This window comes from Balaenoptera physalus, assembly GCF_965194825.1.
Source record: "Balaenoptera physalus genome assembly, chromosome: 3".
NCBI lineage: Eukaryota > Metazoa > Chordata > Mammalia > Artiodactyla > Balaenopteridae > Balaenoptera > Balaenoptera physalus.
In genome coordinates this window covers 66,599,431-66,621,634 of record NC_138890.1, presented here as the reverse complement: position 1 = coordinate 66,621,634, position 22,204 = coordinate 66,599,431, and the positions used below count along the sequence as shown (strand labels likewise).

Below are 22,204 nucleotides of genomic sequence, written 5' to 3'. Positions count from 1 at the left end.
AGAAATAAAAACAAAAATAAACAAATGGGACCTAGTCAAACTTATAAGCTTTTGCACAGCAAAGGAAACCATAAACAAAATGAAAAGATAACCTACAGAATGGGATAAAATATTTGCAAATGATGCAACTGAGAAGAGCTTAATATACAAGCAGCTTATACAACTCAATAACAAAAAACCAAACAACCCAAATGAAAAATGGGCAGAAGACCTAAATAGACATTTCTCCAAAGAAGAAATACAAACAGATATTTAAACCCCTGTCACCTGAGGCAGCCTTAGTTCTCTGAGCTCCTGGTACGAGCTTCTTCCCTTGGGTGGATTCTTGGCTTTTCTCCCAGCATGGCCCCCAAACACCAGTCTTCACTTCCACCCCAAGCAAAGAAACCGAAGAAACCAAGACGGACTCCTGCCTCCAGGCCAGAGGAAACGTCTGCTACTCCGAACTTGCCAAAGGAAGAAAAAGAACAGCAAGAAGCAATTGAACATATTGATGAAGTACAAAATGAAATAGACAGACTTAATGAACAAGCCAGTGAGGAGATTTTGAAAGTAGAACAGAAATATAACAAACTCCACCAACCATTTTTTCAGAAGAGGTCGGAATTGATCGCCAAAATCCCAAATTTTTGGGTAACAACATTTGTTAACCATCCACAAGTGTCTGCATTGCTTGGGGAGGAGGATGAAGAGGCGCTGCATTATTTGACAAGAGTCGAAGTGACAGAATTTGAAGATATTAAATCAGGTTACAGAATAGATTTTTATTTTGATGAAAACCATTACTTTGAAAATAAAGTTCTCTCCAAAGAATTTCATCTGAATGAGAGTGGTGATCCATCTTCAAAGTCCACTGAAATCAAATGGAAATCCGGAAAGGATTTGACAAAACGTTCAAGTCAAACGCAGAATAAAGCCAGCAGGAAGAGACAGCATGAGGAACCAGAAAGCTTCTTCACCTGGTTTACTGATCATTCTGATGCAGGTGCAGATGAGTTAGGAGAGGTCATCAAAGATGATATTTGGCCAAATCCATTACAGTACTACTTGGTTCCAGACATGGATGATGAGGAAGGGGAAGGAGAAGAAGATGATGATGATGATGAAGAGGAAGAAGGATTGGAAGATATTGATGAAGAAGGGGATGAGGATGAAGGTGAAGAAGATGAAGATGATGATGAGGGGGAGGAAGGAGAGGAAGATGAAGGAGAAGATGACTAATGGAACACTGATGGATTCCAACCTTCCTTTTTTAATTTTCTCCAGTCCCTGGGAGCAAGTTGCAGTCTTTTTTTTTTTTTTTTCTCCTTCTCCTCTTGTGCTCAGTTGCCCTGTTTTTGAGGTCTCTTTTCTCCTTTATACCATGGCTCACAACTTATTTTGGAGGGAAATACCTTGAGCAGAATTCAGTGGGAAAAGAATCTCTACCCCTTTCTGTTCCAGATTCATTTTTATCCCTTCCTGTCTCAACAAAAACTTTATGGAATTAACACCACCATGCTCTGTGGGAAAAAAGAAAAACCTTCTGCTCCCTTAGCTCTGCTGGAAGCTGGAGGGTGCTAGGCCCCTGTGTAGTAGTGCATAGAATTCTAGCTTTTTTCCTCCTTTCTCTGTATATTGATTGGGCTCAGAGATTACACTGTGTCTCTATGTGAATATGGACAGTTAGCATTTACCAACATGTATCTGTCTACTTTCTCTTGTTTAAAAAAAGAAAAAAAAAACTTAAAAAAATGGGGTTATAGAAGGTCAGCAAAGGGTGGGTTTGAGATGTTTGGGTGGGTTAAGTGGGCATTTTGACAACATGGCTTCTCCTTTGGCATGTTTAATTGTGATGTTTAACGGACATCCTTGCAGTTTAAGATGACACTTTTAAAATAAAATTCTCTCCTAATGATGACTTGAGCCCTGCCACTCGATGGGAGAATCAGCAGAACCTGTAGGATCTTATTTGCAATTGACATTCTCTATTGTAATTTTGTTCCTGTTTATTTTAAAATTTTTCTTTTTGTTTCACTGGAAAGGAAAGATGATGCTCAGTTTTAAACGTTAAAAGTGTACAAGTTGCTTTGTTACAATAAAACTAAATGTGTACACACACACACACAAAAAATACAAACAGCCAATAGGCACATAAAAAGATGCTCAACGTCACTAATTATCAGAGAAATGCAAATCAAAACTACAATGAGGTACCACCACCTCATACTGGTCAGAACAGCCATTATTAAAAAAGTCTACAAATAACAAATGCTGGAGAGGATGTGGAGAAAAGGGAACCCTCCTACACTGTTGGTAGGAACATAAGTTGGTGCAACCACTGTGGAAAACAATACGGCGGTTCCCTAGAAAACTAAAAATAGAATTACCCTATGATCCAGCAATCCCATTCCTGGGCATATAACCAGAAAAAACTATAATTCTAAAAGGTACATGCACCCCAGTGTTCATAGCAGCACTATTCACAACAGCCAAGACATGGAAACAACCTAAATGTCCATTGATGGATGAATGGATAAAGAAGATGTAGTACATATATACAATGGAATACTACTCAGCCATAAAAAAGAATGAAATAATGCCATTTGCAGCAACATGGATGCAACTAGAGATTATCATACTACGTAATTAAGAAAGAGAAAGACAAATACCATATGGTATCACTTATATATGGAATCTAAAATATGACACAAACGAACCTATCTATGAAACAGAAACAGAATCATGGACATAAAGAACAGACTGGTGGTTGCCAAGGGGGAGGGGGTTGGGGAGGGATGGAGTGGGAGGTTAGGGTTAGCAGATGTAAACTTTTATATATAGAATGGATAAACAACACGGTCCTGCTGTACAGCACAGAGAATTATATTCAATATCCTATGATAAACCATAACTGAAAAGAATATAAAAAGTGTATATATATATATATATGTATAACTGAATCAATTTGCTGTACAGCAGAAATTAACACAACATTGTAAATCACTATATTTCAATTAAAAATGTATATATATTGATTAAAAAAAGATGCAAGTGGCAAGCAGTGGTGGAAGACTTCTGAGTAGGAGATATTTAAGTAGAGATCTGTAACAAGAGAAGCAACTAGCCAGGCCAAGAATGGGCGGAAAGACATTCTAGTCAGAGAAACAGCTCGTGCAAAGGCCCTGAGGTAGGACGGGGCTTAGAGTGCTCTGGGAACTGAAGAAGGCCAGTGTGGCTGAAGCACAGGGAACAGTGCAGGTGTGTGTGGCACAGATGCAGTCAGAGGCGGAATGCAGCCAGGTGGAACAGGCAGAGCCATGGTTCCTTAAAGGGAAGATGGAACAGTTTTAATTTAAGGCAATGGAAAGTGATGGGAAGGATTTTAAGTTAAGAAGGGCTGTGATCTGATTTGCATGCTAATAGGATCACTTTGGCTATTGTGGGAATAATGGACCATTAGGAGAGAGGAGAGGATGCGGGGAGACCATCCAGGAGGCTGAGGCAGTGGCACAGGGGAGACAGGTGGTGACTGTGGAGATGGGGAGAAGAGGAAGGCTTGGAAATAATGTGGATGAAGGGGCAAGGGAAAGGGGTTTCAGGATGACTCCCTCCTGCATTCCTGGCTTGATCCTCTTGCATAATACAATGGCATTCCCTAAGGTGAGGCAAGCTGGGAGTGGAGGTCCAGAGACCCACACACAGCCTTGAGGTGCCACCTCTGTCTTGACTGATAGCCGCTAAACCTTCCCAAGGTGTGTGATCTGAAATGTAGATTACAAGCACATTCTTGTTCTCTTTAGTGAATAAGAGGTGAAGAGGATTTCTAAACTGTGGCACTCTTTTTACTACACAGTCTCAGCCGAGGAAGAGGAACAGACACAATCCTCTATTGTCCAGGGGCTGGGGTGTGACCAAGCAGCAGAAGCCAGACAGGGAGCCTGTCCCTGATGCGTCCCCTCACTCCACCTCTGCCCTGCAGCACAGGCTGGGCCCTCTCTGAGCTGGGACCATGCTTCATGCATGCAAAGGGGAGAAGCCATCGGGCCTTGCAAGAACATGAATAATATAGCTTGTTTTCTGTTTAATTATCCGATCTCCTGAGGACGCTAGGTCATGGCTGCATTTTGTAAACAGGCATCAGCAGGCCATTTTGGAAACAGCTTACATCAGTGTATTTGTTTTTGTCTCAATTCCAACTTCCGGAGTGCACCACAGCTCCGATGAACTCCTGATGAGGGGTTCCTGAGCCTGGCGGTGGGCTCTGCTTCTCCCAGGGCCCATGGAGCTCCTGCCAACTTCTGTCTTAAAGGAAACATTGCTCACGACCTCCGTCCTTTCCAACATGGCTCCCAAGGACCTTGGCTTACCACCTCCAGGTCCAGGGTGAGCCATGTTCAGACTGCGTCCTCCCTCTGTGTCCCCCCTCTGCTCCCATAACTTTGGTCACTGAGTATTTATCAATGGGGCAGGGAGCTCAGCTGAGTCCAACTGTTGGAAGGAGAGGAGGTCAGTGTGGGGCGTTGGCCCTGACAGCCTGGTTTGGGTCTTGGCAGAGGGGGTTCAGGGTTGAATTTGGAGGAGCCTTTCCCTCACCAGAGTGTGATGCTATGAGCACAAGCAGGGAAAGGGCAGCACGGAGTTAGGGAGGAGGCCTCCGGGGGCAGAGGTCAGAGGTGAGGCTGGACATGTGGTCAAGAACTGAGCTGGAGGGGCCCCATGACGACGGTGAGGAGTTTGCGTTTTATTCCACGAGAAGCCAATGGAGGATTTTAAGCAGGAGAGTAAAATGGTCTGATTTACACTTTTAAAGACCTTGTGCATCGGTTGAGACGTTTTCAGCTGCATTAACAGAAAACCCCGACTGGGAAAGGCGCTGCCTAGTAAGGAAAAGCTATTATCGACATAGCGAGAAGGCCCTGGTAGGTTGATCCTGTGGTCCCAAGATGGCCTGCAGGCCCTCCGCTTCCTGCCCTGCAGCCCTCAGAGTGCAGCTGTGCGGCACAGCTTTAGGCGCTGCACCGGAGGGTGAGAGGAGGGACTCTCCCTTGAGTGTGAACTGTGGGGACAAGGAAGCCTCTCCCAGAGGCCCTCACGCCCCGACTTCCCCTCAGGTTTCCTTGGCCAGATTTGTGTCATGGGCTCACCCCAAAGCAACCACTGGAGAGCACCACCATGACTGGCTTGGGAGGCATGCAAATGTGGGAGGAGGTGGGCTGACCAAGGCTCTGTCTGAAAGAGGTGCACGGTGCTGGGGCGGCCTGCTGGGGGTTGCGTGGTGGGTGGACAGAGCGGGCAACAGAGGAGGGAGACCTGTTAGGAGCCAGACTGTTCTGGGACAACTGTTAGAGGCAGGGCCAACAGATGTGTTGATTGACTGAATGGCGGGATTGAGAGAAAGGAAAGGATCGAGCACGAATATTAGAACTTTGGCCAGAAAAATTGCGTGGGGTTTGGTTCCATTTACTGAAAGGATAAGGAAGAAAGAGCGGATATTTCGGGTGAAATCCACATTCTGTTTTTCCCACAGTAGGTGGATTGAGGGGTAGGCAGTTGGCTATTTGTGTCTGGGGCTCAGGAGCGTGGTCCATGCCAGGGATACTGCTTTAGAATTCATCAATGCTAAGTGATATTTAAAACCATGGGACCCAATGAGATCACCAGGGAGTGTGTGAAGAGAGGTGAGACATCTGAGAACTAAGTACTGGTCCCCACTGAGGTTTAGAGGTGGGAGGATGAGGAGAAGTCACAATGAGCCTGGGCAGGAACGTGAGGGAGGGCAGGGGTCACCTGTGTCCAGTGCTGCCAACAGCTCCAGTCATGCCGGAACTGAGATCATGGGCTTGGTAGCATGGAAGGTACTCAGGAACTAAATGTTTGGAACCTCTAGTGTTTCATTAGAGCACTGGGGAGTGAAGTCATCTTTGGAATAGGCTGAGAGAGGACAGGAGGTGCAGAGGAGGAGTTCATTAGACGAGTTTTGTCAGGAAGGGGAGTGGAGAAATGCGATAGTGGGTGGAAGGCCAAGGAAAGCCTGGCGTGCAAACACAACAACTTAAAAAACAAACCTGTGGGAACGATCGAATGGAGAGGGTGAACTTCATGATGCAAAAAAGAGAAGAGGTGATTCTAGAAGAAAAGCTTCTGAGTGGGTGAAGGTGGAGGGCTCCCAGAGAATAAGTGGAGGCCTGGCCAGGGTTGAGACTCTGCGCTTCATGACAGAGCATGGGCAGAGCCTGGGTGCAGGTGGAGATGTAGGAAAGTGCACCCAATGGTGAGAGACGGGGAAAGGCCTGTTTGGTGTATATTAGTGCTTCACAACCTGGGGTGATTCTGCCCCCCAGGAGACATTTGGTAATTTTTGGAGATGGCTTTAGTTGTCACATCTTGGGGAGGGAGTGTTTTCCTACTGGCATCTAGTGGGTGCAGGTCAGGGATGCTGCTATACATACTACAAAGCACTTAAGAGTCCCCACAACAAAGAATGATCTAGTCCCAAATGTCAGCAGTGGCACCATGGAGAACCGTGGTTTACATTAATAACCACAATTAACAGTAATAATGTGACTTGTACAGCCCTCAAAGAAATACTGATCCTTAATCCTTGAAAGTAAAAGCCCTCTCTCTCACAAAATTTAAGAAAATTCAAGCATCTTTTCTGACCACAATGCTATGAGATTAGAAATCAATTACAGGGAAAAAGGCTGTAAAAAACACAAACACAAGGAGGCTAAGCAATATGTTACTAAAGAACCAATGGATTGCTGAAGAAATCAGAGGAAATAAAAAAAATACCTAGAGACAAATGACAATGAAGACACAACAATCCAAAACCTATGGGATACAGCAAAAGCAGTTTTAAGAGGGAAGTTTATAACAAAACAATCTTACCTCAGGAAACAAGAAAAATCTCCAGTAAACAACCTAACCTTACACCTAAAGAAACTAGAGAAAGAAGAATAAACAAAACCTAAAGTTAGAAGAAACAGCCATAAAAAGGGAAATCGACAGTAACACAATAATAGTGGGGGACATTAACACTCCACTTACACCAACGGATAGATCATCCAGACAGAAAGTTAATGAGGAAACACAAGCCTAAATGACACATTAGACTAGATAGACTTAACTGATATTTATAGGACATTCCATCTGAAAGCAGCAGAATACACATTCTTGTCAAGTGCACATGGAACACTCTCCAGGATAGATCACATCTTGGGTCACAAATCGAGCCTTGGTAAATTTAAGAAAACTGAAATTATATCAAGCACTTTTCTGACCACAACACTATGAGATTAGATATCAATTATTGGAAAACATCTGTAAAGAACACAAACACATGGCAGTTAAACAATATGCTACTAAATAACCAAGAGATCATTGAAGAAATCAAAGAGGAAATTAAAAAATACCTAGAGACAAATGACAACGAAAACACGATGACCCAAAACCTATGGGATGTAGCAAAAGCAGTTCTAAGAGGGAAGTTTATAGCAACACAATCCTATCTCAAAAAACAAGAAAAACCTCAAATAAACAACCTAACCTTACACCTAAAGCAATTAGAGAAAGAAGAACAAAAAACCCCAAAGTTAGTAGAAGGAAAGAAATCATAAAGATCAGAACAGAAATAAATGAAATACAAATGAAAAAAAAATAGCAAAGATCAATGAAACTAAAAGTTGGTTCTTTGAGAAGATAAACAAAATTGATAAACCTGTAGCCAGACTCATCAAGAAAAAAAGGGAGAGGACTCAAATCAATAAAATTAGAAATGGGGCTTCCCTGGTGGTGCAGTGGTTAAGAATCTGCCTGCCAATGCAAGGGACACGGGTTCGAGCCCTGGTCCAGGAAGACCCCACATGCCACAGAGCAACTAAGCCCGTGTGCCACAACTACTGAGCCTGAGCTCTAGAGCCCACAAGCCACAACTACTGAGTCCATGTGCCACAACTACTGAAGCCTGCATGCCTACAGCCCGTGCTCTGCAACAAGAGAAGCCATGACAATGAGAAGCCCACGCACCACAACGAAGGGTAGCCCCAGCTCACTGCAACTAGAGAAAGCCCGCGCACAGCAACAAAGACCCAACACAGCCAAAAATAAATAAATAAATAATAAAATAAAATAAAATTAGAAATGATAAAGGAGAAGTTACAACTGATACCACAGAAATACAAAGGATCATAAGAGACTACTACAAGCAATTATATGCCAATAAAATGGACAACCTAGAAGAAATGAACAAATTCTTAGAAAGGTACAATCTTCCGAGACTGGACCAGGTAGAAATAGAAAATATGAACAGACCAATCACCAGTACTGAAATTGGAACTGTGATTGAAAAACTTCCAACAAACAGAAGTCCAGGACCAGATGGCTTCACAGGTGAATTCTACCAAACATTTAGAGAAGAGCTAACACCTATCCTTCTCAAACTATTCCAAAAATTTGCAGAGGAAGGAACACTCCCAAGCTCATTCTACAAGGCCACCATCACCCTGATACCAAAACCAGACAAAGACGTCACAAAAAAAGAAAATTATCGGCCAATATCACTGATCAATATAGACGCAAAAATCCTCAACAAAATACTAGCAAATTGAATCCAACAATACGTTACAAGGATCATACAGCATGATCAAGTGGAATTTATCCCAGGGATGCAAGGAGTCTTCAGTATACATAAATCAATCAATGTGATATACCACATTACCAAACTGAAGAATAAAACCATATGATCATCTCAGTAGATGCAGAAGAACTTTTGACAAAACTCAACATCCATTTATGATAAAAACTCTCCAGAAAGTGGGCATAGAAAACATACCCCAACATCATAAAGGCCATATATGGTAAACTCCCAGCAAACATTATTCTCAAGGGTGAAAAACTGAAAGCATTTCCTCTAAGATGAGGAACAAGATAAGGATGTCCAGTCTCACCATTTTTTTTCAACATAGTTTTGGAAGTCTTAGTCACAGCAATCTGAGAAGAAAAAGAAATAAAAGGAATCCAAATTGGAAAACAAGAAGTAAAACTGTCACTGTTTTCAGATGATAATATATGTACAGAGAAAATCCTAAAGATGCTACCAGAAAACTACTAGAGCTCAACAATGAATCTGGTAAAGTTGCAGGTTATGAAATTAATACACAGAAATCTGTTGCATTTCTATACACTAACAATGAAAGATCAGAAAGAGAAATCAAAGAAACAATCACATTTACCATCACATCAAAAAGAGTAAAATACCTTGGAATAAACCTACCTAAGGAGACAAAAGACCTGTCCTCTGAAAACTATAAGATACTGATGAAAGAAATAAGAGATGACACAAACAGATGGCGAGATATACCATGTTCTTGGATTGGAATAATCAATATTGTGAAAATGACTATACTACCTAAAGCAATCTACAGATTCAATGCAATCCCTATCAAATTACCAAGAGCATTTTTTCACAGAATTAGAACAAAAAATTTTACGATTTGTATGGAAACACAAAAGAGCCTGAATAGCCAAAGCAATCTTGAGGGGGAAAAAACCCCAACAAAACAAAACAAACAAACAAACAAACAAAAAGGGAGCTGGAGGAATCAGGCTCCTGACTTCAGACTAAACTACGAAGCTACAGTCATCAAAACAGTATGGTACTAGCACAAAAACAGAAATATAGATCAATGGAACAGGATAGAAAGCCCAGAAATAAACCCATGTATCTATGGTCAATTAATCTACAATAAAGGAGGCAAGACTATACAATGGAGGAAATACAGTCTCTTCAATAAGTGGTGCCGGGAAAACTGGACAGCTACATGTAAAAAAATGAAATTAGAACATTCTCTAACACCATACACAAAAATAAACTCAAAATGGATTAAAGACCTAATGTAAGGCCAGACACTATAAAACTCTTAGAGGAAAACATAGGCAGAACACTCTCTGACACAAATTGCAGCTAGATCTTTTTTGAGTGGTCTCCTAGAGTAATGGAAATAAAGACAAAAATAAACAAATGGGACCTAATTAAACTCAAAACCTTTTGCACAGCAAAGGAAACCATAAACAAAATGAAAAGACAACTCATAGAATGGGAGAAAATATTTGCAAACGACGTGACCGACACAGGATTAATCTCCAAAATATACAAACAGCTCATGCAGCTCAATATAAAAAAAGACATAAACAAACCAAACAACCCAATCAAAAACTGGGTGGAAGATCTAAGTAGACATTTCTCCAAAGAAGACATACAGATGGTCAAGAGGCACATGAAAAGATGTTCAACATAGCTAATGATTAGAAAAATGCAAATCAAAACTACAATGAGATATCACCTCACACCAGTCAGAATGGTCATCATCAACGTCTACAAGCAATAAATGCTGGAGAAGGTGTGGAAAAAAGGGAACCCTCCTACACTGTTGGTGGGAATGTAAATTGGTGCAGCCACTATGGAAAACAGTATGGAGGTTCCTTAAGAAACTAAAAATAGAGCTACCATATGATCCAGCAATCCCACTCCTGGGCATGTATATAGAGAAAACCATGGTTCGAAAGGATACATCCACCCCAATGTTCACTGCAGCACTATTTACAATAGCCAAGACATGGGAGCAACCAAAATGTCTATGGACAGATGAATGGATCAAGAAGATGTGGTACATATATGCAATGGAATATTACTCAGCCATAAAAAGAACGAAATAATGCCATTTGAAGAGACAGGGATGGAACTGGAGATTGTCAGACCGAGTGAAGTTAAGTCAGACAGAGAAAGACAAATATCATATGATATCATTTATATGTAGAATCTAAAAAAATGGTACAAATGAACCTACTTACAAAAAAGAAATAGAGTCACAGATGTAGAAAATGAACTTATGGTTACCGAGGAGGGAAGTGGGGGAGAGGGATAAATTGGGGGATTGGGACTGACATATACACACTACTATGTATAAAATAGATAACTAGGGCTTCCCTGGTCGTGCAGTCGTTGAGAATCCACCTGCCAATGCAGGGGACACGGGTTCGAGCCCTGGTCTGGGAAGATCCCACATGCCACGGAGAAACTGGGCCCGTGAGCCACAACTACTGAGCCTGCGTGTCTGGAGCCTGTGCTCCGCAACAAGAGAGGCCGTGATAGTGAGAGGCCCGCGCGCCGCGATGAAGAGTGGCCCCCGCTTGCCGCTACTGGAGAAAGCCCTCGCACAGAAATGAAGACCCAACACAGCCAAAAATAAATAAATAAAAATAAAATTAAAAAAAAAAAACAAAAAACCACAGCTCTCGTGTCTCTTAAAAAAAAAAAGTAGATAACTAATAAGGACCTACTGTACAGCACAAGGAACTCTACTCAGTACTCTGTAATGACCTATATGGGAAAAGAATCTAAAAAAGAGTGGGGGCTTCCCTGGTGGCGCAGTGGTTGAGAATCTGCCTGCCAATGCAGGGGACACGGGTTCGAGCCCTGGTCTGGGAAGATCCCACATGCCGCGGAGCAACTAGGCCCGTGAGCCACAACTACTGAGCCTGCGCGTCTGGAGCCTGTGCTCCGCAACAAGAAAGGCCGCAGTAGTGAGAGCCCCACGCACTGCGATGAAGAGTGGCCCCCACTTGCTGCAACTAGAGAAAGCCCTCGCACAGAAACGAAGACCCAACACAGCCATAAATAAATAAATTAAATTAAATAAAAAATTATTAAAAAAAAAAAAAAAGAGTAGATATAGGTGTATGTATAACTGATTCACTTTGCTGCACAGCAGAAACTAACACAACATTGTAAATCAACTATACTCCAATAAAAATTAATTAAAAAAGAATAAAGACTATAAATAGCACCACAAAAAAGAAGAGTCCCCACAACAAAAATGATCTGGTCCCAAATGTCAGTAGTGGCACCATGGGGAACCGCCGTTTACATTAATAACCACAAATAACAGTAATAATGTGACTTGTAGAGCGCTCTAAGAAACACTTATCCTTAACCCTTGAAAGTGAAGGTCCTTTCTCTCACTGCCCTTCCCTAGGCAGGGCCGGCTTGCACATGTGGACGAAGCCCCGTGTAGACCAACCTAGGTCCTGGCAGTTACATTGTGGGGGCTAGAGAAGGCCCTTCGTTCCTCCCCGCAGCTTGACAAGGCCAATCCTTACTCCGGGGCTCGGCCATCATGCTTTACTGCTGACACCAGGATTGGTGGACCCCCTGTTGCTCCTGGGGTGGCAGGGTCTCTATGCGGGGAGGTGACTGGGGAGGGGGGACCTCAGATGATTGGGTGTTATGATCATCGTAGTTGTGACATTAGAAACCAACTTAGTTGCCTTTGCTGAAACCTTCCTTGTGTCGGGCAAGATGCATGGCACCAAAATATTGAGATGTGAGAAATCTCTTTTCCCTCTATGGGATATTTCTCTCTCTCTTTTGTCTTGGGTAGGTTCTTTAAATTATCTCTCGGAGAGAACGCTATAATGTATGCTTTGTCCAAGGACAGATCTTGGTAAGAAAAATGCCTCCCGTTTCCTCCCCAAAGACTCCACTGCCATCTGTCAGTTTGGAAATCTCCACATCTTGACCCACAGCAAATTGCTTCTGGCTGCATCCAACAACGTAGCTCCTGCCCTGCGAGGCACACGCAGAGGCTGCAGGCTGGCTGAGTGAACGGTCCATTTTAGGGATGAATGAGCCAAAAATTTCATCTACCTCTCCCCATCTTTACAACTATAGCCAAACTGCCCTTGCACCCCTCCCCTCTGAGTTCACCCCTTTCTCTTCATCTCCTCCAAGGTTGCTCCGGTCAGGACCTCATTATTGGCCAGAACAGCAGCCTCTTCTCTGGGAATGTCTCCACCAACAGGCAGCTTGCCTCCAGGCCACCTCCCTGTTCACTGTCTCTGGAGGGAGCCCAACTCCTCTGCCTGGTGTTTAAGGCCCGCGAGCACCTATTTCCAGCTGCATCCCCACAGCTCCCGCTTAGCCTGAGCCAAACTGAACACACTCTCCACATGTGTCTTGCCCCGGACCCAGAGAGAGTACTCAGGGCATAAATTCTCAAAAACAGAGAAATTCCAATGATCACAAGAGTAGAGGTGAAACTAAAACATCCTCTACAACTTGACACATGCAGCGTTTAGTGGGTTGAATTTCGGAGAACTGACCTCCAGACCAAATGCAGGGGAGTCATCCCCTTACCAGGGACTCACAGGCTGGCAGGAGGTGCCCGACAGGCAGGCCGCCCAGCATCCCTGTTGGGCTGGCCATCCGGGGTCTCATGCAATTGACAGGCCTGTCCCCACATGGAGGAACGGGAAAAGCGAGGCGCAGAGAGTTACAGTGGCAGGACCAACACCCTGTAGTTCCCAACACTGCTGTGTACTTCTTAGCACCCCATTTCAGTAGGGTCAGAGGGAGAGGGGGCAATGATAAATTCCAGAAGAGAATCTGGGTCTCAACCTCAAGAGAGGAAGGTAACTGAAGAGTTAAACACAGTGCCTCCGCACCCTCCCTCACAGTCCCTCTGCCAGGCTGGGGGAGGGGGCAGGGGAAGCCTAAGGACGCAGCAATGGCACCCTGTCCCTGGCAATGGGGACCGATTTATCTTGATCTCATGTGTTTTGCTCACGGTTGTGGCACTGAATGACCTTACAGCTGTATAACTGAAAAGTCTCATAGAGGCTGGGCCACCGCAGGGGTCCCAGTGACCGCGTGGAAGGGGACACACGCATAGCCTGAGCAGAGGTCAGCGTGTGACAAATGGCTCTCTCATGGGGAGGCCTGCACGTGGTATGTGGGGACGTGTTTGGGCCTCACCTGGGATGCAGCCCATTTCAGGAAACTGTGCTGGGCCCAGGCCCAGTTTCTCTTTGGCTCATTGTACAAACTGGCTCAGGTTCAAGTTCAAAGGCATCAGAATTCTTTGGAATAAAACAATCATCTGGGTTCTATAAACACCCCGCATATAAACAAATTGCACAGATACCCCAGGACCCTGTCCTGCCTTCTCCATCCATGGAGACCCCAGTTTCATATCTCCCACCTGCTTGCTTTATACTGACATCTGGCTGTCTGGAGCAGCCTCGGGAGGCCATCCTTCCTGCCCACTGTAACCCCATCTGTGCCAAGATGACCCTTCCCAGCCTCACCTCCGTCTCCACTCTGGCCCATCAGGAAGGAAAGGGTTCTGAGAAACTAGTTCCTGCTGAGGAGCCGACAACGGCCAAATGTGTGACTCTCCTAGGTCCTGGTCGGGTTGCTTCTGATCTCACCTCACCTCTCCACACCTGAGCCCTCATCTGCAGGCATCTTGGAAAGGCTGGGGTTGGAGAAATGACCCTGATACCAGGAGGCCTGCCACCTGCCCTCAGCTCCATGGACGCCACACACCACGGTCCCCCGACAGACCGTGGGCCGGCCCAGCAGTCCTCGGGAAGAAATGGGAGTCACTGGCCACAGGCTCCTTCTGTTAAACCCACGGTGCTTCAGGAGAGTGGAGTTAAGGTCTTGGAACCCAGCCGAGCCCTCCCTCCTTAAGCCAGTGTGGCATGGTTGGAAGCGATCACCAACATGAAAATCCATCTGTCCGTTCACAGTCACTCACACCACACCCCATGGGCCGAGTACCTGCGGGAGCCAGGCCCTGTGTGCCCGGAGCTATCAGACCCCTGGCACTCCTGGCTGGGGCCGCCCTGAGCTCTTGTGGAACTGGTGCTCTGACGTCCACAGGACCTCTACCCTCGGCAGCCTGGCCTTCTCCTCCCCTTGTCTTCCCCGGCCCGTCGCCCTTCCCGGGCCCTGCCGCGCCGTCCTTTCTCATTCCTTCCGCCTCTCGCCCCCACGGTCCCAGGACTGGTCCCCTCCTCCTTCCCGAGCCTTTCAGCTTGGCCTGTCCTCCACTTCCATAACCACAGGCCAGAGCCTCCTGCCTCCTGCCCCACGTCCTGGACAGCCACCCTGATGCCTGGGGAAAGCCTGGAGCCTTGTGAGAGCTGGTGCAGCCCGTCATTTCCTGTTCCACCCGCTGCACCCTCCTGAGGCTTCCAGCCCAGGCTGCCCCTGCGGCCACACCCACCTCTTGCACTTAATGTCGGAAGCACGGCCTTCTCAGGGTGCCCTATATCACGTTTGGTGAGCGGTAGGCAGGGTTAGGGGCAGCAGGAACTCTCCGCCTGGGTTTCGGCTGCCCCCTCAGCACCTTGCACGGGACCTGGCACTCAGCCGATACAAATAAACGCCAACTGAATCAAGGAAAAATAAGCTTACCGATTGAAGAGGGAGCAAACAGGCAGCCGAGGCACCGAGGGACAGAAGGGCGGGAGCTGCTGGGAGCTGGAAGTGCCTGGGCCGTGGAAGGAGGTAGGAAACGGCGAGGCGAGGATCATGGCAGCCTTGGTTTCCAAGCCCGCTCTGCGCAGGCGCCACGGGAGTTACTCCACACCACGGCCACCTGGCTGGGTGCTGCCTTATCCCTGCGGCTCATAGAGGAGAAGGGATGGCGCAGGGCTGCACAGCTGAGAAGCCGCGAGGCTGAAGCTGAGCTCAGGTTTAGCCACTGAGTGAGCACGCTGCCCCCAGCAGCGAGGCTGGGATACACAGCGAGGGCCTTATTTTGCCTCCCATCCCTCCCCTTCACGCCCACCACGTGATCGATTGTTTGATGGCTCCAACCAGAAGGTACTCTCCCTGAAGGCAGGCAGTAGCCCTGTGAGTCCCAGTCATGTTGCCCCCACACCCCAGGCCCACAATGGGGCGCTCGGTAAGGGTGAGGGCACAGTGACTACCCAGCAGGCCCTGGGGCTGCCAAGTTCAAGGGCCCCACTACCGGTGACCACAGCACTCCCGTCAGCTCCTGGCTGGGTGTCGTGAGCCCAGCAAGTACTGGCCAGGATGCTGAGCATGCACCCAGCATGGGGGCCTCTGTGTGCAAACATGGGGTACACAGACCACAGCACGTGCAGCCAATGTGGCGGCTGAATGCCGTTTCCCCGGCACTGACCTTGGGAGCTGAAATGAGTTTCCTTTCTCCTGGCGGCTCTACAGACAGGCCAGCAAGTCGTGGGCAGAAAGGCTTCCTGCTGACCTGAAACAACGCTGCTTTAATGAGCTCCTGCACACGTGGGGCAATCGCCAGTGAAAGGTGTCCATTAAAATGTACGTGGCTCAGGAGGCCTGGCCCTCTCCCGGCTGAGGAGCAGCTGAGGGTAGGCGCCTGGTGAGCCGTGCGCCTGCCTAGCTTGGACAGGGTCCACGTAGCAGCCCCAGCCTCACCACCTGCCCCCAGAGACACCCTCCACGCTGGTTCCTGACCTTGGAGAGAAGATGGTGAGCCAAGAATGGCGTGGAACAAATGCCTGGGTGTGAGCGGAGCCTGGGAAATGCAGGAGGGCCAAGGCTTCCGGGTTTCTCTGTCCTTCCACGAGAAGCGAGTGGGGCAGCTGCCTGCCTCTGCCCACTCCTGCACTAAGACGCGGGGCGTCCTTGGCAGCAGAGAACAAAGGATACCATCCACCCCTGCCTCCTGGGAGCTGGGCATGTCCCCTTGTGGAGTAGGTGTGGTCGGCCTGCAGCAGCTGCAGTCATGGGCGTCGCTGGCCCAGAGCAGTGAGCAGGCTTCCCCTTTGGTGCTGGGTCCCCCTGGGCGTCCTCAGCCTTTAGAACAGTTATGACCCTGTTCACACCCATAGGAACCAGAGAGGGGCAAGCATGCCCCTATCTCCCCCCATGCCCTCGGAGAGCACTGAAGTCCCCACAAGTCACAAAGGTGGAGGGTCTGGCCTTCTGGCTGGGCAGGGTGGACCCCGTCTTTGCACTTCCTCTCCCCCTGGAGTCTCTGTGACCCCATCTCTCAGGACCATTCTCCTGGGAGGTGGAAAAGTAGCAGTAGAAAAAACCTGGGTGATTTTGATTTGATAGGTCCTGTTGGGGAGGGGGAGGGAAGGAGTGAAAGACAAGAGACCAGGGGAGGGGGAGGAGCACAGAGCTGGCTCAGGCACCCTACAGTCTAACAAGATTCTGGGGGCCGGGTTCGGAGGTGGCCACGGGGCAAGCACGGAATCGGAATCGACAGGTGCCGAAGGAGGTAGGTGTTAACTGTCAGAAGGTTGCAGACCCACCGCCTGTCAAAAACCAGCACGTCTGCAGTGGCTGCAAGGGCCTCTCCCTGAGCCCACGCCCAGGAGGCCCACAGGGCGGGTGAGAGGGCATCCTGGGGCTGCGGTTAACCGAGCAGTGGCAGAAAGGACACCACTTTATCACAAAACACTTGTACATCCAGGGTCACATCACCCCGTGGGGAGGCCCGGGAGGGGAGCATTTGCCCATCTCACAGATGAGGACGCCGTGGGCAAATGAGGCGAAGCAACAGGCCCAGGGTCTCAGAGCGGGGGGTCCTCTCCCTGACACCCTGGATGGTCAGAGTGGGTGTCCTTCGGAGGAAGACACTGAGGGCACAGTGAGGCCTCAGTGCCTGGGGTGGGGAAGGACTCAGTGTTGCCCTCGTGCCAATGGATACATGGGTCCATCACTGAAGAGTCATTTTGCAATTGAAACTCACCTGGAAAGACAGTGCCTATCACAGCTATTAGTCATTAACACTGAGGAGACAGCTAGATCTTTCCAGCTGTGGGGGAATTTGGTTTGCTAGGGGCAAAGGAGGGGTCTAGAGATCAGAATGGGAGCTTCCAGGAATAAGGTCATTAGACGCAGGAGGCAAACTTCCCCAAGCTCCACATTTCAGTGGCCTGGCTGGGGTGTGAAGGGCCAAGGGCTCCTTCTGGCAAGCAGCTTCCCTTTCCGCTCCTGAAGGATGCTTTCCCGGGGAGTACAGCTAACACCCCACACTTCAACTCACGTGCACCTCAAGCGCTGTGTGCTAAGGATTCCCAGACTGTGTCACCCCACACTTGGCTCCAAACAGTATCAGAGCTGCTGTTTGGCTTCCTAGATTGCATCACAGGCTCTGGAAGCTTCACCTGTATTTTCAAAAGCCATTTTTGTTTTCCAACTATCTGTAAACCAACAGGTTAAATGCTAACATTCAATCAAATGATGCTCTAACCCTCCAGGTAACACTTGCATCCCTCCTTTGTGCTTGTCTCAGGATCTAGGAGCTCTCATGACAGATGAAAGGTCACGGTGCCAGGTCCTTCTAACTCACTGATTGGCCCGCCCACTCCCTCGGCGGCCGCCTGCCCCCATGCACTGCTCCCAAGCTGATGAGGACTGACATGACTGAGAAGCCAGGTGTTTGCAGCATGAAAGCAGTCTGGCTGGGAGCGGAGAGACCCTCCCCTCCACCAGCCAAACCAGCGGAGGGAGATGTCAGGCCCAACCCGGGTGGGGTGATGCTGTGAGGGCCCAGTGCCAGCACCTGCACAGAGCCGGGAAGTCCACCTGGCATCCAGATGTTTTCCTCCAGATGTGGCACCAGATCAAACTCTGGTCTGAGAGCCAGTGCTGTCCTGTGGAAGACGTCTTCTCTGGAGGGCGGTGAGGAGTGAGTGTGTGTGTGTGTGTGTGTGTGTGTGTGTGTGTGCGCGCGCGCGCGTGTGTGATGTTCTTGCTGTTACTATGAGGCTGCCAGTAGCCCTTCCTTTAGTCTGAAATTATTTCCTTTCTGACTTAGACCCTTTTTTTATGATGCTGTGGTAATTGTAGAAGCTACGAGTCATTACTTGGCCAAATGAAAATTTGGCAGCCCTAAATTAGTCCTCTAAGTTTTTGTTTTTAATTAAAAAATTAAATTAAATGTAAAAATACTTTAAAAAATTAAACAAAGTAAGTGTGTGTAATCTGGGCACCACAGGTGTTGGTGTGACGTTGGGACGCCAGCTTTCACCTCTCACTTCTTGGTCAGCCTCCCGTGCCTGTGGCAGCAGGGGTGGCGGGTGGTTCAGTGTCTGCACCAGATCTAATTGGTTGCGTTGAGAAGGAGTCTGGGCTACATCCAGGCTCAGCAGGAAAGAACAGTATCATTGATGTGCCGTGTCTGCCAGCAACTTGGGGAGGAATTTGCTTTCACTAGCACCAGCCCTTGGGTTGAAAGTGAGCAATTTCGCATTTAAAGAAAAAAAGGCAAAACCAGTTCAATGGGCTTAAATAAAATTGTAGCCAATATGCAGTAATTTCTGAAAAGTCCAGATGATCATAACTCAAGCTTTAAAGAGGGCTTCACTTTGGAAACCTAGATGTCAGAGATATCTGGGTTGGTAATCAGAACATAAGGATAACTCAGGATAAATCCACTCAACAGGCCTTAGAAGGAGCACTGCTCACCAAGAACAGAGGCTGAATTCACTCCTCCTTGGAGCTTCATCTGCTGTGGTCTGAGCTCTGAGGTCACCAGGCTACAGTGCAGAAGACTTTGGGTTTTTAAACGTGGATCTGGTCAAAGTTGTGCCTTTTCACTGGTGGATAGTTTCATGGCAACACTCAGAGCTCCATCTACCCCACTTTCTGTGCTGTTGCTTTTTGGGGGGCAGGAGTCTGTAAGCCACCACTGCCTGCCACGGGAGCTGGTTTGAGAAGCTGGGCTGATGCATTTGAGTTCCTGGATGACTGAAGAGACCCAAGGACTTCTGAGGCCTCTGTAGGTCAATCTGGAGGCGGTAGAGACATGGTTTACTTATCTTTGTAGCCCAGCTTCTCAGGAGCAAATTCTAAGTGCAAATCCCAGTTGCCTGCCTCCTCATTCCAAGATAGGGAGGAGAGAGTGGGCTGTTTAGTCTTTTCCTAACTTTGGAAACCATAAGATACAGAGACGAGAGCCTGTCACTTTTGGAGGAGCTGGCAGGCACCTGCAAAGTTAGGTCCCTCCAGAAGCCTCTGTGAATTTATTTGATGGTGTATTTATGTGCAAAGATGTCTTTGACCAATGATGCTGATTGCAGTATTGTTTGTGATAATGAAAAACTAAGAACAACCTGATGCCCATCACCAGGGGATTGGCTAATACACTGTTTCAGCCCCCAATAGAATATTATACAGCTATTGGAAGGATCCAGGTACTGTTTGTACTGACTTGATGTGGTTTTAAGTGAGAAAAGCAAGTTGTAAAACAATGTGTAGATTCTGATCCTAGGTCACAAAAATACCTCTGCGGGTGTTTGTACATGCAGTAAGGAAAGCCTGGATGGGTCCCACCAATTTGTCAATGGAGGTTGTCCCTGAAGCACAGAACTGGGGGTCAGTGGGTTTGGGGAGGGGTTATCCTTCGACTTAATATGCAATTGTGTAAAGTTAGCATATACTACTTTGAAACAAAAAAGACATTGCAAAAAGAAAATGAAAGAAAGCCCTTGGGAGTATCACTGTTTCAGGGTCTCACGTACAAACAGGGTCAGGTTCAAGTTCAAAGGCATCAGAATTTGGCATCAGGATGGGAGAAGTTGGATTTGAGGGATGAGTTCTTAGGAATTCATGCTGTGGGAGTTTTCAATCGGCCTGATGCTCTGGTCCAAGCCCTCACCAGAGGTGAGGCCTTTGCTCTGCTCCATCTAAGATTTTCTGGACCTGTTAATGTGTTTGCCTTTGAGCTGACTTTGGGATCTACAGATTTCTACAAGGCACGGTAATGTGTCCTCTCTCATTTTGTTGGGTTATGGGCCACAGGGTTGACTGCTGCTTGAACTTTTATGATAATTGGTTTGGTGAACACCATGCTTGTAAAGCTGATGAAGAGAGGAGGCTGCATTTGATGCCATCAGTCCCTCATTACCAATTTCTGGCTGGAAACCTAAATGCCCACATACCTGGCTGTCTTCTCTCTCTCCATCCCTCTCCAAGTCTTGAATTCAGGTCAGACTTCCCTGGTAGCCCCTAACTCAATAGAGTGCGGGTGCCTAACGTGGCCCTTCCTGTAGGGTTCCCCTTCATTATCTCCCTAATCCAACATGGAGACGGGGAAGATGAGCACAGCCACTCTCTGAGTGATTTAACAGGATGCTTTAATGATGTACTGAAAATGAACATTGACCCCAGGTAAGAGGGGCTAAACTGATACTTTCAAAGCATACCATCCATTTCGCTCTGATGGACTCTCCTCCTTAAATCACTGTGTTGTCACTTTTACGATGCCAATCTAGCTATTGAGGCTACAGGACTGTGAAATGTCATATAAAAAAGCCAATAAGAAAAAAATAAAATTAAGTTGCGGGGAGCATGCATTAGCATTTCAAAAATGTTCTGTTGCAGTATGCTATTATTCTCTCTCTGTCAAGGGGCACCGGGATCCCGTCCTCCCCATAAAGAGACTATGCCACAGAATGTATTAGCGCTCCATTCCAGAAACGACGTGGCAGCTGAAGGGCATAGTTACGATAATGGTGAAATACATTTTGAACTAAATTTGATAGGACACTGGGGCCGTCTGCCTCCTCTGATGACAAAGTCTTGATTGCTTTTCTCCTTGTTGGCTCAAGCCTGTGGCTTTCAGAGTTTTGACTAATTAGTGTTTTCAGCATTTCTGCCCTGGAGAAAAGTAAGGAGTGACATCTGCTGAGGTGAGGGTCCGACTCTGTGCTGCAGATGACAACATAGGGGCTGGGATTCCATGAGGCACAGGCCACCACCACCCTGCACTTCCCTGCCTGGCAGCACGTAAAATACCCCAAATTACCCAAAGCCCAGTCCGCTTGAATTGCTGGATCAAGGGTTGAGTAGGCATGGTCCATCTAGAAAGGGCAAGTTTAATAATTCATAGTGGGCCTGGGTCAGCAGGACTGGTCACCTCAGGGAAAATTTACTCCCGTCCTTGGAGTTCAACCCCTTGGCTCTCTGAGGGGCGTCTTACATTCTAAATGGAGTCTAGCAAGTGCTTCTTCATGAGCTGGGCTTCCAGGCCTGAGCTGGGCCAGAGGGAGGGACAGTGTCTGCAGAGGGGAAGAAAGCCTGCCAACCCCTGCCTTGAGGAGCCTCTGGTCTCCCGGTTAATTATGGGAATGTGATTCCTTCCTACGGCTCTGAATTTGGGGAAAGATAAATTGGGGAAGGTGAATCCAGCGCTCTTGGTAGTCAATTACACTAAACCACTGAAACAACTGCAATGCTTTATCTGGAACCTTCAGAAAGCTGACTTGTTCCTTAGGAGCCATCGGCTTAATGGAATTCCACTGTATTATTTTCCAATGTGATGTGCTGCAAAACTGGGTGGGTCAGCACTTTGGTTTTGGAAATATATTTTCATTTGAGAAGATGCCTCTGCTGGGCTTCTTGCAGCATTGGTTTAGG

General features: G+C 47.2%; 1 protein-coding gene, 1 long non-coding RNA gene and 1 pseudogene across 10 annotated transcripts in view; 2 read left to right on the top strand and 1 right to left on the bottom strand.

The window, feature by feature from the left end:
* The window catches only part of LOC309657420, a 1,054,509-nt gene that overhangs the window by 350,894 nt on the left and 681,411 nt on the right, over positions 1-22,204 (top strand). The gene's annotated exons all lie outside the window — the stretch shown is intronic.
* FSTL4 (follistatin like 4) overlaps positions 1-22,204 on the bottom strand; it is a 734,694-nt gene that overhangs the window by 92,500 nt on the left and 619,990 nt on the right. The gene's annotated exons all lie outside the window — the stretch shown is intronic.
* Positions 328-1,898, top strand: LOC309658123 (protein SET pseudogene; annotated as a pseudogene). The gene has a single exon. The product of its transcript is annotated as a protein SET pseudogene (transcript).